Source organism: Passer domesticus, chromosome 3 (assembly GCF_036417665.1).
Source record: "Passer domesticus isolate bPasDom1 chromosome 3, bPasDom1.hap1, whole genome shotgun sequence".
NCBI classification, from domain to species: Eukaryota; Metazoa; Chordata; class Aves; order Passeriformes; family Passeridae; genus Passer; species Passer domesticus.
The window spans coordinates 91,514,529-91,531,098 of NC_087476.1; the positions used below are offsets into that span (position 1 = coordinate 91,514,529).

At 39.0% G+C, this 16,570-nt stretch overlaps 1 long non-coding RNA gene across 1 annotated transcript; it reads right to left on the minus strand.

The window, feature by feature from the left end:
• Positions 1 to 7,027: 7,027 nt before the first annotated feature.
• Positions 7,028 to 8,781, minus strand: LOC135298185 (uncharacterized). The gene is made up of 3 exons (XR_010360183.1): positions 8,741 to 8,781; positions 7,710 to 7,907; positions 7,028 to 7,221 (listed from the first exon to the last, which is right to left on the minus strand). It is a non-coding gene; the product is annotated as an uncharacterized LOC135298185 (long non-coding RNA).
• Positions 8,782 to 16,570: the final 7,789 nt, after the last annotated feature.

Consider the following 16,570-nt stretch of genomic DNA (forward strand, 5'->3'; position numbering starts at 1 on the left):
GAATCACAGAATGGGTAAGGTTGGAGGGGACCTCAGTGGGTCATCTGGTCCAACCTCCCTGCTCAAGCAGGGTCACCCTAATGCACAGTGCACAAAACTGCATCCAAACTGATTTTTTCAAGGATCTGTCTGAACTAAATGGACTGCCTGGAATAAATCTTAAAGGTACTTTCTTCCTTTCCTCTCCTCTCCACTTACCTGAATCCTGACATGTGTTTCCCTGCCGTTCTTCCTGCCTGTCTCCTCACCATGGTGCTGCTGTTACTCACAGAGGATTGTCACTGTGATGGACAGGGCATGAACAGGAGTGACCTGGTAAGGCCCAGTCTGGTGGAAGAGAAATGCACTGGAAGACAGGGAAGAGGAGAGGAGAGGATCAGCATCAGCACAATATCCAAGGAACTGATGCCTTTTTCAGAGTTGTGCTTATCCTTACTCTCAAAGCAAGCCTTTCACAGTGCTGCTTTCACCTGCAAGCCTTGCAAAGCCCAGCCTCTGGTGGGCTGCCTCCCTTTGCACCAGTCCCCAGGTTACCACACAGCCGCTGCTGTCTGTGTGGTCTTTGGAATTCACACGGCTTGGTGGCAACCAGTAGGGAGGGAAAATAACGTGTTTTATTTATTTAGAGTCAAGCACAGTTTAAAGTCCATTCTAAATAAATAAAAACTCTTAGCCAGATTTATATAAATAAAAAAGCAGATTTTCCCCTTTCTTTTGGCTGCTGTTGAACAGCATCAGTTTCAAGACCACACAAGGAGCTGTGTCGACAGCTCAGAAATGTGCAGGAGAGGCAGAGGTAGGAGGGGTAGGAAGGACCTTGATAACTTGCTTTGGGTTTCTAATGCATGGAGGTTCCCTGTGGACATTAAGGAGTAGCCCTGACACTGTGGTGAGTTGAAATGTTAGAAGAAAATTGTGAATATCTTAGGTCTTTAACAGAGGAATATTTCTATAAAAAAACAGCTTTTCTTCACATGCTTCGTCCACTCTACCAAGGCATCTGTGCAAAAGGTAGGATTAGTTAGCACAGCTGAGCACTATTTTCTCTCTCTCTTAGTATGGCTTAGAGGTGACTGAGCATCCATAAAAAGCAGTGATTTGAGGAAGAAACATTTTCTTCTTAGGAGGCTGATCACATTTGGCTTTTGGGGCTTGGGTCTGCGTTACACAAAGGTTCCCAGTTTCCATCACATGGTTCTCCCACACAGGTGCTGACAGTGTTGTGTCTCCTGTTACAACCATCATTTAGGGAAACTCCAAGCATGGTTTCATTTTCTTGGGAGTGAAATGTATTATGTCTGCACAAGGTTTCAGATCTCTCCTCACTTGCAGACCTGCCAAGATATCAGGAAGGGTGACAAGCAGCTGCTGTGTAGAGCACCTGGGTTTTGTTACTCCAGATGAGCGATTATAACAGTTCTTAAATAGTTATCTGCTATAAACGGGTTCTCCTTGAGGCAGCATTTACTGTGTTGCTCATGGATGAGGATGGGCTGGAGAACATGATTCTGCTGGTTGCAAGATTAGGCTGAGAACAAAAAGAGCCCAATTAATGATTGTTATTTTGTGACTGGTCAGAGGCCACTACAATTCTGACAAAGAAAATCAAAGAAACACTCTTGCAAAGCAAAGCTTTTCTCACAGTTCATTACCTCTTTCATATTCTGAACTTCCTTGTGCTGGCGGACAAAATGACCAACAGATGTTACTCACATTGAGAAAAAATTTCAAAGAATAATTTTTTAAACATGTCCTTTTATAGCTTACTTTACCCACTTTATACATTATATTTAAAGTTATGTATGGTCATATATCCCACAATACTTTGGGTTGTCTTGTTTTGTTAGTAAAACATCAGCTCACTTTTCTCTTCCCACTTAACGACACAGCTGAGGTCACTGCTTGTCAAAGGCAATGGTGTCAGAACTCCTAAACATCTTCCCTAAACCTTTATCCTGAAGGTAGTTAGTACATCTCAAGGCTATATTGCTCTGTGGTCCAGTTAGCAGTAAAATTACATTTTCTTTGCGCACATTAAACCATCATGCAACTTCTACTTATGCCATGCCAACCTGCAGCCGGCTGCTTCATCTACCTGAGACCTCTCATAGAGCAAATGGTCTTAGTCCCAGCCCACTCAAGTCAGAGACATCGAGAGTTTCCCTCCTGGCTCAGTGAGTCTTCCTCCTTAAGAACACTCCTTGCCTCACTGTGAAGAGCACACACTTTGAAAATTCTACTTAGGAATTGTTATTCTGTTTAGTTCTGATTATTTATATGAGTTAAACTAGCAATTCTCGCTAGTTCTTAGTAGCTTTGAAGGTACCCAAAGTGGGCACTTGGTGCTGGACTTGGTGGTGCTGGGTTAGTGTTGGATCTTGATGATCTTAGAGTTCTTCTCCAGCCTAAATGATTCAATGATACTCTGATGCAGGAATGTAGATAGTGTGCAATAGGCTCACATTGCCTTCCTGCATAAATTTCAGGGCCCCACAAGTTGTTCCATGCATAGGAGAGTGGATTCCATTTTTATGTGTGCAAATTATTATTTCAGGAAATTGTGCTGCTTTTTGAAAACCTTCATGTAGGAGACTAGGAAAGATAGTGCAAAATACTTTCAAACCTGAATTATATATTTTTTTTCCTTCTTTTAAAAAAAGTTATTGAATGCTTTCCACTATGAGTGTGTAAAGTCAGTGCAATAAACAGCTTTTTGTGTTTACTAAATACTCCAGCCTTGCGATTTAACCAGCCATAAGTTCATTTATTTTGTTGCAAGCTGAGTTGTAATGAAGGATATAATTTACTTATAACAGTACTCTATGTAATCATACTGGAGGTTATTAATTTTCACAACAGAGAATAAAATATATTTATTTGATTTTTAACTCTCAATAGTAACAATAAATGTTTAGACCTTATATATATTTTTCTTGGGTGAATTTTAATTATTTTCTAAAAATGATAGGACTGAGCAAGAAAGCAGGTCTTTTTTTGGGGACTACAAAATATCATGCTATCTGGCAAGAAAGGACTCCTGGAGAATTTCTGTGCAATTTTACACAGAACAACAGCAAATCTAAGTCTTGGAACTCTCAGAGAGATGGAGTTACTTTTCCATTTTAAATATTTTACTGGAATTCAGTGTAAATGTTAGTTGTGAAGCATCAAAAAATTCTGAGGAACAAAAAGAAAATCCTGTGGGAGGCTGTGTTTTAGGAGAATAAGCATAATTATCTGTGTGACTGTAGGCAGGCTAATCTGGTACTGATTCTGAACAAAAAATTAAAATCTTCTTAGGACATACAATTAGCTAGAGATTAGAAAGTAATTGCTGTCAATGAAGATTGTATTTAAATCAAATTTCATATTTTGTGGCCAAAATTAAATTTGACGACCAGCTGCTCACTTAATAAACTAGACTGAGATAATTAGCAGGAGATAAAAGCACTCCATATTGCAAGGATTAAAAATATTTTGTAAGAGGCATCTATAAAAAGGTTATCATCATCATAAGCGTAAAAAAGGGTTTTTTAATCAGGAAATCAGCCTGGCTGATTGCTAGTCCAGTGCTATAAAATTGACTTTTGTTCCAGTTATTTGTAAATAATTATAAAGTTATTGCTAAAAAAGTTTGGTTTTTTGGTTTTTTTTTTTTTTTTTTTTTTTTTTTTTTTTTTTTTTTTTTGGTAGGACCCTCTTGCAAACCATGGAGGCCTTTTTGCTATGGGTATGTTTGGAAGCACAGAAATTTTATCACAGACAGATGTGAGCACAAAGGCTTGTATTTAAGAGGAAGAAGGCCCTCCATGGAAGATTTCTGCATGCTAGAGATTGGTGATCCTGCAAGGTTTAGAGTTCCTTGTAGTCACATAATTTAACATGAACTTTTAGGCTGCTTTTAAGAGCATGACTTCAGAATTGTGTGGGCAGGTGGGAGAACACTGTATAGAATTGGAGAGCTGATTATTTTTATAGATAGGACTGATGAGCTCTTTAATGGAAAAGCAGGTTAATTTCCGTATCTGTTAGCAAAGAGGATCATAAACCAAGGAAATATGCGGAAAAAATCCCAAGGATTCTGTAAGGGTCTAGTGATAATGGAGATGTTTAAGGCTCTAAAATACACAGTGTATAACTTGCATATATAACACATATCATACACCAACATATATATTATAATATTAGTGTTGTAATAGATAAATTATAACTAGTGTTTTAATTTTATCTGTAAATATATGAAGGTTTGTATAAAAGAGTACATATGTATATGAGCCTGTGGGCTTGGGAGGTTTGTGGTATCAAACCTGCTTCTCAATTACAATATCATCCATTTAACATCTCAGCCACTTAAGGGAACAAATGAATTCTTCTGCTAAGCTGTTGTAATTCAGCTTGCTCTACCTCACATATTTCAGTCCTTAAAATGCAGCAGCACTTGGTGAGACTGGTATTGTGTACACAGCTCTAGCTCCAGACAAGCTTCACTGATCTCAGTTGCATAATGGACAGTAGGACTTGGCCCCCTAAAACTTAATATGTCAGTCCTAAAATAATTTCAAAAGGAATTCATGTGTCTTCTCCTCCTCCACACTGCCTGTAACCTGAGAGTGTCCGTGTGGCTAAGAACACAGACTTGTCTTCTCTAAATTGAAGACGTTCTGCTCATACCACTGAAGAAACAAACTAAAAAATAAGGCAACCAGATGTTAAAAAATGTTGAAAGTTCCTTTTTTTGGAAAGGTAGCTACGTTAAATAAACATTAAAATGCTATTTTTTCTATATAACTATTCATTTTAATGTCACCCCAAGAGTTCATCCAAGGGTCTTTGGGTCACTTGGGAGAATATACAGTATATTTTGGCTTCACAGCCTTCAACTTGCTACAATGGGCTAATTCTTCCAATTAATGAAATAAATGCTGCTGATGTAGATGGATTGACAAATTAGTTCAAAGGCTAGTTTATTGAGGCAGATGGCAAGTCTGACACAGCTAGAATGCATTAAGAGCCTTCCCCTGGCAGGAAAGGGAACCCTTGGAAGAACAAGATACAGTGGCCATTCACTCCCATTCACCTGGTGGCATTTTTTCTGTCCAAGCAGAACTGTGGCAAAATTAGAGAGTGTGAAGACTTTTTGTCTCACAAGGCTTTCAACAGGGCTTTTTGTTTAGGGCAAAAGAAACTGATTCAGGCAAGATACTCAAACAAGACGATGTAGCTGTATGTCTGGTAATCTCTGTTGGGCAGATTGTAGTTTGATGTAGAAAAGCAGGTTAATTTATGGTGCCTGCTAGGAAAGGTGATCATAAGCCAAGAAAATATGAGCAAATAGTTAAAGGGAATGCTGTGAAGTTTATTGATACTTGCTCTATGATCAGATGCTGAAAAGCTAACAGAGCAAGGAAGCTGAAGGGAGAATTTCAACTCTGTTTATGTGGGTAAAATACTCTTGGAAAGAGCATGTTTTTCTTTTGAAAAGACATTCCTCTCTTTGAGACAGCATTCCGAAGTAGCTGCATTTTAATTCAGTTTGCAGAAGTTTATGAGAGCAGACGCATTGCAGTGTTGATAATTCAGGGGTGGGTCAGCTCCATGGATTAATGCACTTATGTGTTTCAGGAATGATGGAGGTGGGCTGCTGCACACCTGAGACCCTCTGTAGGGCATACTGATGTCTGGCTGCAATTTCTGAGCTTTCCAGCTTTAGCTAGCTAGTGTGATAGCCTCTGTGTTTCCAGACAGGAAATAGCACTCGCTGTCAGCTGTGCTGGACGTGGTGATGGAAGGCGTGTTCTGCCTTCATACCTACTGACATAAAAGGGCTCACAGAGGAAAGTGTGAGGCTCTCAGCTGCTGCCCATCAGGGTAACGTCAGAGGGTGTAAGCTGATACAGGATGTTGCACACTGCAGCAATCTGGATCTACCACAACTGGCTGGAAATGCGCTACCTGATGTGCCACAGTCCATCTCCCTCACCACAGAGCTCAGCCAGGTCTTTGCCAGAGGAAAAGGGTGGGAGTAGCAAATGCAGGGATCCAGGCTGGTGGAGCTAAGCTGCTTTTCTGCCCCATGAGCTTGGTCAGCTCTCTATATTTTGTGCTGTGCCAGATACCAAAGATAAAGATCACAGCTGGGCAGAGGGCACCCATCCCTGCAGTGGAATTAACATTCATGGTCTTCAAGTCTAGCTCAGTGAGAATAACAACTCCAAGCCATGGAACTGAATTGCTTTGCTACTGTATGAGCTTTAAATATTAATTAGCTGTGTGAGTGGACATCTGTGCAGAACTAGATAAACTTCCAAATCCTAACTGGACATTACTCCATGGGGAAATACTTGACCTCAGTCTATGTAGATAGGTGGATTTTTTTTCTTCCTGTTTATGCAGGGGAGCCCGTCGATACTGTTTTATTTTGCATCACTTGGAGCTCAAATGTGAGCTGTCAACCTGCTCAGTGTAATATTATAGATAGCTGGCTGTTCACTGAGCTCCAGAAGGCTGAATCACCTCTTTTTAAAGTATCAGTTTTCATTGTTAGTGAATTTCACTCTTCTAAAGAAAAATGTCAGGAATACATGTAAGAAACTTGCTTATCATTTATGTTCTGGTAGCAGCTTAGTAATAAAAACAATTGTATTTGCAGTACACATGGATAACTTATAAAGCATTGCTTAGAGAGCCCAGGAGAGAAATCTATGCAACATGGCAATGCAAGAATTATGCTATCCCTTGTCTTAGGAGAAAGGTAGACAAAGAAAATAATTTGCTGTTTTGAGAGGAATCTATTTACCTTCTAAGAATAACCTATGAGATTGATTATTATCATTAGCCTATCTGCTGCTGCAGAGTCTTTGCTTTGCATCTTGAAGAGAAAACTAAGTGGGGCAGTATATCTCAAACACATGGGACATGAAGAGTATGGACTGGCATTAAAAAGACTGCTTTTCTGGGCTGAATTTATAGATAGATGTTAAGAAAGCAGCCAAGAAGGCATATATGCCAGAGAAGTTTGTGTGCTTAATAGTATTTTTTTCTTTTTATTTATTTTTAAGTCTTAGACTAAATAAAACACAATCCCATTTTTTTAACCATGCTCTGTCTGCAGATTGCTCCAGAATTTCTGTGCTTTCAATCTCAATTCTCTCTCTTTTTCTTTTTCTTCATCCAAACACGTCCAAGAGCAAGGAGGATAGTTGCTGGGATGTGGTAAAGACTCTGAAAGGATAAAATGAATTAACATCAAATGGGCTTCTCCTCCTCCCACTCTGCATACAGGAAGTCTTAAGGAGCCCACAGGACACTATCAGTACTGCCTCCCAACACATTCTGTATTCCAAGAACCCTTCTGTAACCCAAGAATCTATTCCTCTGCAACCTCCAATAACTTCACTTAAAGCTCCTGGTTTGGTGTTTCTTGTGTGAAATAATTGGTGGTGTTCTCTGGAAGGTGCAAATTTATGAATTCCCTCAGTTCCTCTTAATGTCTGAAAGAACTGGGATTGTAAGATGGTTTTTGGGGGCTATTTAAGGACAATCTACTTTAATTAATATCCAGTGGATTCAGTTCTTGGCATCTGCTGTTTTATACTGTTAAACACTCTGGTATATGCTTGGTGGCACCTTTCTTGTCCAGGGTACCCTACTGATGTGGTTTCTATCTGGCCTACATAATAAAGGAGTGTCAGTAAAATGTCAGCACTTACTGCATTGTCATGTCAGTGAATATTCTTTAGCAAAATAGAAGCGTAGGGTCACCTTGCTTTTCTCAGTTCAGGCAGCAGAGCTGAGGACTAATATATGGAAGTATACTCTCCTGGACAGGGCAGACAACTACCCCTGGCTGCAGCTGTCTTGTGTGTCCTCCCTCAGCTTCACCAGACACCTCTGAGATACCTGCCCAGCTGACAAAAGGGTGAATGTAAAGTTCAATGTGCAAAGATGAGATTTATTTCTGAATTTTGAAGTGCCAACTTATTTTGCTGTGATTAACAAGGAAAGAACCTCCTGATGCTTCTGGCTGAGAGAGAGTAGAGGGATAGCACTTTAGCTGTACTGTGCTAGGGTTTGTAGCTTTTCTTTGTCCTGTACAAGAAAAAGTATCTGTGTTTAGATCTCACTGAAAGCAGCCAAAAAAAACTACTCTTGTCACTATATTGTATTAGCTTTGATCTGGTGTATTTGATTATGTTGGTTGTTTTTTTTTTTGTTTATTACAGGCTCTCAATTTTCCTTATTTGCTCTAAAAACTATACTCAGATTGTTGAATCACTTTTCTCCATATCAGTGAATCTGCTTATTGACATCCTGTTAGAGGCCTGTGCAAATAGTCTTCAAAAAGGAATAAATGAAAGACACCGGTGAAAAGCAAAGTTTGACCAGAGGGCAAAGTTCTGTCAAAAACACTTTATCTTTCTTTGTTACTGAGACATGACCAGATGTTTGTTTATAACAAAATGCCTGCATTGGGATTTTTCAAAGCCCAGATGAGGAAAACTGTATCTAATTGCTTCTAGGAGTGCAGTCATGTCCTCGCTGCAACCTGGGTCAACGTGTCCTCAAATCCCATATCTGGAGATTCTGGGAGTGGAATAAAAGTGTCTGTGTTTTTGCTGAAAGGAGATAGGGCTGTCAGTTCAGGCACACACTGAACATCTGCTCTGCCTGAGCCCTGTGGTTTAACTAGATTAAAATGCCACATTAAAATGATCATCAGTCAATCAGAACACTTCCTCACTCTCAGGAACATAACATCACGCTCAGTGCTGCCGTTTCCAGGGAAGCCAATGCATCGTGCTAGGGGGGAAAATTCACAACAATGAAATGTTTCACAATTGTGGTTTGTTTGGCCTGTGTGATGTCACAGACTCGTGTTCAACCTGGGATCAAACAACTTGTAATTTGTTCTCCTAAATGATTTTAAATCTAGCTAATTATTTGGATTATTAATTTTGATTATTTTAATCTTGGCTATTAACTCTAGTTTGCAAAATGAAATGTAATTCATGTTCTAGCTTTGGGAGAGTTTCCAATCAATAAATCTGTATCACAGACCACAAATTTCTGTTGTTTCAGTGGCATAGAGATAATTTCCCTTTTATTTAAAACCCCTGGATAGCTATTTAAGACTACCAGACTACAGGTCTTATAAATTTAGGAAGTAGGAATTGCCAGAAAGCTCTGTTTTATTAATAAAAAGAAAGGCAATACTAATAGAAAATGCAACCCAGACAAATTAAGATAGTTCTTTCAGCTGGCTTTTATCTGTGAGCAAGTTGTCTATGGCAAAAGATTATTTCTATAAACAATAAACAGTTTGTTAACAGTTATGTAAATGTTGGTCTGAAGTACCTTATGTGATGATTTGCAAGTCCTTTTGCTGTACAGATTTTGAATTAGAATTAAATGTCTACTTGCATTTATTAAGGCATTTAAGTAATTTGGTCTTGGTTTTTTTGGTGAAGCAGAGAAGGTAGAAATGTGTATTTTCTTTTGCACAGTTCATGTAGCAATATAATTTCTGAAGTCTAATGTGAACCAGCCATAAATGTATTCATCACATTGAAGCACAGTGCTAATGAAAAAAATTCTATAAATCAAGGTACAGCAAGTTGATGTCCCCTTTCAGAAACACCCAGTGCATGTCGAGGAAGCATCTGGTGCAATTTGGAATTTTTTTGTCAATTAATTTAATAACCAAATGTGGAAAAGGCCTTACTGCAAGTATTTCAAAATTTTGCTGATGGAAGTTACAGATATGAATTGAGAGACTGGAATCAAGGGACAGTTTATGACTTTTTGGAGCCTGAAGTACATTATATCCTATGGATCCTGAGTGCTTTTCCTACCTCCCTTCTCGTTCTTTCCCTCTCACATCCCTGGAACTGCAGTGGGAGGAAGGTTTCCTTCTTGGGAAGCATCTGTGGTCTTTTCTTTTGCAGACAGGGAATTTCTTGGAAGACCAGGCAGCTGTGGTTCGAAGGCTTGCCTTGGCCTGGCCTGCTGCACCTTTCTCTGAGTAATATTTGACCGCTCCTTTATTGGGGTGATGCTGAAAGAGTCCTTGCAGTGACAGCTCTCACTGAAATGAATGAATGTTCATATTGCACTAAAAAGACCACACCACACTGGATAAATGCCATGTTGTCAACTTAAAAAAACCACAATTGTGTGCTAGACTAATTTGAAAAATTAAAACAAGAATTGATAATCCAGTATTATCAGATGATCTCATGATTAGGGATGGTAAGAACAGCATTTAGGTGTCTGCACATTAACCTTTCCTACCTGTAGCAGCTCCAAAAAGGTCACATTTACAGGAAACAATTCTGTGTAAGGCTCTGAGGAGGAAAGCTCTGCTCCTTAAGGGAAGAGGATGATTAATGCACTGTAAAGTTACTCCTGAGCTTGCCTTGTGATACCTTCTGTACGCTGTCACACCTTGTTCAGCCTTTTAGTGACACCTGAGAATTTCAGAAAAACTTGTAGTAATTACTGTGTATTATCATCTGCATTTCTGATACATAGGCTCTCATAAAATGCCTCTTAAGCAATTTTTTGCATTTTTTCCTTTAAGAGTTGCTGCAAATTACATCATTTTAATGTGAACTTCAGTTTCCAACACCTTGCATGGTAACACCTTGTAAAGTAGCTTAACATGACAGAAATACTTAAATAAAATTTGGGATTGATTTCAGAGATGTCCCCTTCAGGATACTGCAGTAAACTCAGCCCCTAGACTGACATCCTTTTTCTGTATAAATTTAACTTTTCTGGGTTAACATTTCTTCCTGGTGCAAATTAATTGCTTTAAAAGGAAAAACTGCAATAGTGTTACACATATACAATGGCTTTCCTTAGCCTTTGGAAAGTACATGAATTTACCATTAAGCATCAGGTATGCTCTAGTCTGTCACATACTTGGGTTTGTTATATCCATTAATAAGAAACTAAATCTCCAGTATTCAATCTTTCTCACTATTTATATCTTATTTTCATCCCACCTTTGTCTGGTTTTCTTTCACTTTGGCCAGTTTATTTACAGCCACTAAATAGAAATGCTGCCACTCCTGCTTCACAGCTCAGCAGACAGGGGATGGTGGAATCACCGTGTTGGGCCATGCCTATTCAGCCTCCTCTGCTTGTGCCATTTGTTACAACTGAGCTCTGTCCATCATACCTCTGAATGAAGTCTGTCCAGTAAGGCCAGGCTCTTAAAATGGATGTGAATACTAAAGGTAGTAATATTCACTATTACTAGTTCTCTTCATTCTGCCATTTAAGCACAACTACTTTTCACAATATGTTTCTTTAACCCAGCATAAACCAGCACTCTCCAGCCTGATGTAATCTTTCAAATTCTGGGCAGGACCTAGGCTTTTCAAGTGATTCACTAAAATGTCATCTATTTTCAAACCCAAAATACAGGCTTTGCTTGAAAAACACCTAAAATTAAAAAGTGAGAAAAAGAAGATACTAGAACAGAATAGATTCTGTACACACAGTTCAGAAATAGATGTGTGGAATGCATAACTCCTAACTAAATATCTGCATCATTTTTTCTCCCCAGGTTCCAATCAACCCTGGATGGAATGGCATACATAACACAGGGATGACTTGAGAGAGCAGGGAACATTTATCCTCACAAGGCAGGAAAGGGAAAGGACCTCACCCTGTTAGTCACTGTAGTGGTGAGAGCATTTGGTGGTTACAGGGAATGGTGCCCTTTGCTGCAGCCCATTGTGTAATGGGCAAACTCGGTTTGCAATCAGTTAGAAAATGCTCTCTAGAATGAAGCAGATCTTTAACAATATCTCCTTTGCCTTGAGCAATTGCAGGTGGCATTCACACTGATATCAAGGAGGAAAAAGCTGAGAGAGAAAGAGGAGTCTGGAAGTGGTCCTAGGGAAGCATACTCAGAGTTTGCTGGGCAAACCTCAGAAGGAAATTTCTGGAGAAAAAACAGGATACTTGTGTGGATATTTTGGTGAATCTAAATTCTTACAAAGAAAAGGAAGAAAATCCCAAGGCAGGTAAAGCCAAAGCTTGTAATTTATTTTTTTTCACAGTCTTGAGTCTCAGAGATGCCTGACATTTGGAAGGAGGGGTAGGAACTGGAGGAACTACCATCACCTGGAGAAGTGTTGCAAGTGTTCATGGAGAGTGCAGAGTAGGCAGGAGGGGGAGTGATAAAAGTGGCAGGAAACAAGAGGAATTCCTCAGGGGAGCACTGAACACTAGGCAAGGAGATAAATTAATCAAGAAACAGTTTGCTAACTGTTGGCTGGGGGTAGAACCAAGGCAAGGACACAATACACAGCCAAGAGGTGCTAGTCAGCCAAACTGTGTAGCTGCGTGTAAAACATGTCGCAGGAGCCTCCTCTGAGTCTGAAAATAGGTACAAAAGTTCTAAACAAAGCAAAACACAGGTTGAGAAATACCAGTCTGTGTTTATTTGCAGGGTGGTTTTAGAGGAACACTTTCAGTTGAGGTGTAGACAGTATGGAGATGGGATCAATGGACTGAGCTTTCAGGAAAGGCTGAAGATAACAACAGGTGAACTGGAAACACATGGGTTTCCTGGCATATATGGGTAAAAAGTTGATGATGACAAAATTTGTAATTGCATTTGGGGGAAGAGGTATCTTTTACTGGACTAAAACTATGCTAACGACAGCAAGAAGGTATCCTTAATAGAAACACAGGAGATTTACCCTACTGTAGCCTTTGAACTCATCTTTCAGGTAACAGGAATGTTCCCTGCAGGGTAGGAAGTGGTCTGAGGACTGCCTTTGCTGGTAGGTACATTCCTCATAGACCAAGTAGCCAAACTGTGTTGGCACCGTGACAAATTTGGGTTCCACTGGCCAGGGAAATGGGATAATTTGGCTTAACTTCCTGGCATGGGCTGAGGTTCTCTAAAGTCCAGCCTTGCTCAGAGGATTGCTCCTGAGAGCTGAGCAGAGCTTTTAGGCTTTTCCATCAGCTTGGTTGCACCTGAAGAATTCTGCTGGCCCCACAGTGCTCCCACGCAGAAACATTGCCTGACACGGGCTCCGGTGCCCATTGGGTGGGAGCAACAGCCCAATCCATGGGGGAAGGGATGAGGCATGTTGGGCCACAGCAGAGCAGCTGGATTTCCTCCCTGCCTCCCTCCTTCCCTGCCTCCCTCACTCCCTCTGCACAGGCAGTGCAGCACAGCCAGCCTTGGCGCCCCTGTGGAGCAACCCCAGCCTTTGGCACTGGGAATTCCCAGGTTACAGTAAGTTCAAGTAGAGTAAAGGTTCACCCCAAGCTGCTGATGAGCTGGCAACCACTGCCTTGATGACCTGTTTTTGATTATCCTACTGAGAGCTTAATTTAGTTTTATTTTTGCCAGTTGATATTTGCTGTCCCAGGGGTAGAGCATTGCATCGTGTGCTCTGCATGCAACCTTACGGTTGTTTTTCAAACACGTAAATAGAGGTAAGTTGTTTCTCTCAAATCTCTATCTATTAGAGCTCATTTTTAGTGCTATGTTCACTTACTACAAATCCCTTGGATTTTGAAGTTCCTGTTTCAGTTCGCAAACTTCAATCTCTATTTAAATTATTATTAGAGTTGATTAACTGTAAGGAAAGTAAATATTAGTTTTGCTGACTAAAGTAATGCCCGTAAACACAGCAGATAGATTACTTTTGATGATGGATTCAAACACCTTCAGGGACTGCTTGGTCTCTCTATTTACTATTACCAATGTTGAAATTTTTTTATCAAGGCTGGCAGTTTCTTCTCACAGAAAATCTTTATTGCAAGGCTGACCTGCCTAACACCTCCCTATTAGTAACAGAAACAAATAAGAGTTGATTGTTCAGCTGCTGTCATTTAAAAAGACTAAATCAACCTGCCACAAAAGAATAATTCCCTCTGGTAACTTTATCCATTTGCCCTTCGTGGTGACACTGTGGATACCACCCTGGTTGAACTATATATTAGTTCCCAGAGAAGCATTTCTAAATATATAGCTGTGCACAATGTTGTGATTGAAAAAAAGCAAATAGCTATGCATGGTTCAGTAATCTGAAAAGAATGCAAAGGTTCAGTTCTAATTGCTTTGCACAATTTAGTACCATTTTGCTGTGCTTTCCAAATGGGTTTATTCTGCTGCTCTGTGTATATCTGTTATATAACATGCCAGCATTGCCTATATACAGACAGCTCTGTTTTTTAAAATGATGTGTCAGCAATTTTATTTTATGTTTTGAGCATATTTTTAAAAGACTTACCTAACCAAATGACCCACTCTGGGTGTTTGCTTATCAGAGTGCTACAAAGGATGCAGTAACCTGTCAGATGAGTTATGAACTTGATTTTAAGCTTATTCATTATAGCTGTCTTTCTTTTATCATCTTGGAATCAAGTCTCTATGTCCTCTTTGGACTGGAGAATGTTTAAAAGATGTTGTGAAATATATACTTTTTAAAATTTTGATTATTGCATCCACTGAGGCTTTTATTTATTTTGCAAACCATTTTTCTGTATGCTTTTAGATATTAAAGCCCATATACTACCTATCTGTGAAGAGCTGCTGTTCTGAAGTCTAAGGAAGAATGATTGAACAACCAATCATCGGACTGGAACTTCAGTTTAACTTCAAATTGATTTTTTTATTTTACAAAACTGATGATTTTATTGTCACATTTTGCTCTTAGTGCATTCCTCACATAAATCCTACAAATAGTATGGTTATAATTGAGACTAATTAAAAGTTATCTATAAGAATTGTTAATATTATTGATACCTATAAATATCCCAGAGACTAATTCACCTTGCTTCTTTTGAAGGTAAATTATCATACTGCTAATAGGAATGGTAATAAAAGTTAGTTAAGATGTAATTCAAAATCTGTCTCTATCTATCTATCTATCTATCTATCTATCTATCTATCTATCTATCTCTCAAAGCTTTTATTCCAGCTAACTAGAGAAATGTTTTGGTTGGTGGGTTTTGCATCTGGTTATTTTAAGGTTTCTGTGCTGTTTTTATAATGATATGGATGAAAACAGAGTTGTACTGGGATTTAAAGCAGGCAACTCCAAAAGGTTCAAATTGTTAGAAAGCTTAGGAAAAACACTTGCAATATTTTTCCCGGTTTGTATAGACATGTATGTGCAAAAGACTTGAATATAAATACAATCACACATTTCACATGCGCTAAAAAGTGTGCTAGTAAATGTTACAGTGCTTTTGGGAGGCTTATTGGAAACACAATCCCAGATGAGGGAAGTGTATGGGAATAACTATACTGTCAGACTATCAGGATGTGAATGGTTCAACAGAACAAAATGAACAGCAGAGAGAAGCAATTTTCTGTTAATAAGTAAATTTAAAATAAAATTAGTCTTCTCCATTTTTGGTGGGAAAATTAAAGACAAAGGGAGACCAAAGAAAAGAGAAAATAAAGAGAAACAAATTAATATAACCTGAAGTAAAAACAACTGATGATTGATAGGCAACAGAGATTGAAACTGTTTTTAGATTTCACTTAGTGGTATTGCACAATGATCTTCGTTCTAGGGCAAGGAAGCTTTAGAAAGTCTGTAGGAGATATGAGGAGCCTTAAGATGTTAGTTTTTTGTATGCATATCAGTCTCCAGGTAGTTGTAGATGCAAATTTTTAAGTTATCCTAACTTTCAGCATATTTGTATCCCAATAATATTGTCTTATTATTCAATAATTAAAGTCTTACACAAACTGATTTCTAATTACCTATCAGTATACTGATTATAGGATATAAAACTGTTGTTAGGACAGGTATTCCTTAAAATTAAGATAGCCAGTAGAAATTTTCTCTCTCTAGCTAATTTTGATTAGTCCTGCAAACAGTTTGGGACTGATTACTCAAATGTTAGCTAAGATGGTCAGATCGTGACTGTTTTCTGTGGAGGCAGAGAATCCACTGAAGGTTATTTTACTATAGCTGGAAAAGAAGCTTTGAATTTGGAATCAATAATAAGATACAGAATGAAAGAGTTAACTTCTACAGTTTCACTGCTATTCTTCTGTGGCAGGGACATTATTAACAAAGGCTTGATTGTTGCTTTGGCTACAAGCATAAAGTACAAAAAAACTTCATGAAGGTCCCAGACACAGACTGGCATCTAGTCTGACTGTCCTTTTCCAAAGCAGTTTTCTATTAAATAAGTCCATTATTACAATATGGTAGCTTTAATTAAATCTCTATAATCTTCCATCAGGAAAATGGCATTAGCCTGCTAGCCAGGAAAATATGATAAGTCCAAACAGTATCCCTGTTATTAGTACTTGATTGTGTGTTGGAGTGTTTGATCATAGGCATGGAGATTTGGATGCTGCTGTACAGGGAGGCTGGCCCAGTGCACTCAGGAGTGTGTGTGTGCTGGGCTTTATAACAATTACAACTCTTTCTAACTTCTCGACCTGAAATCCTAAAGGCTGCACAAAATACTGCTCCTGTACTGGTCCAGCTCATTCTTGAGTGGTTGTGGCACACAGAAGTTCTTAAACTAGCAAGATTTATTAGCACATGGGAAAACAATGATGTGTGTA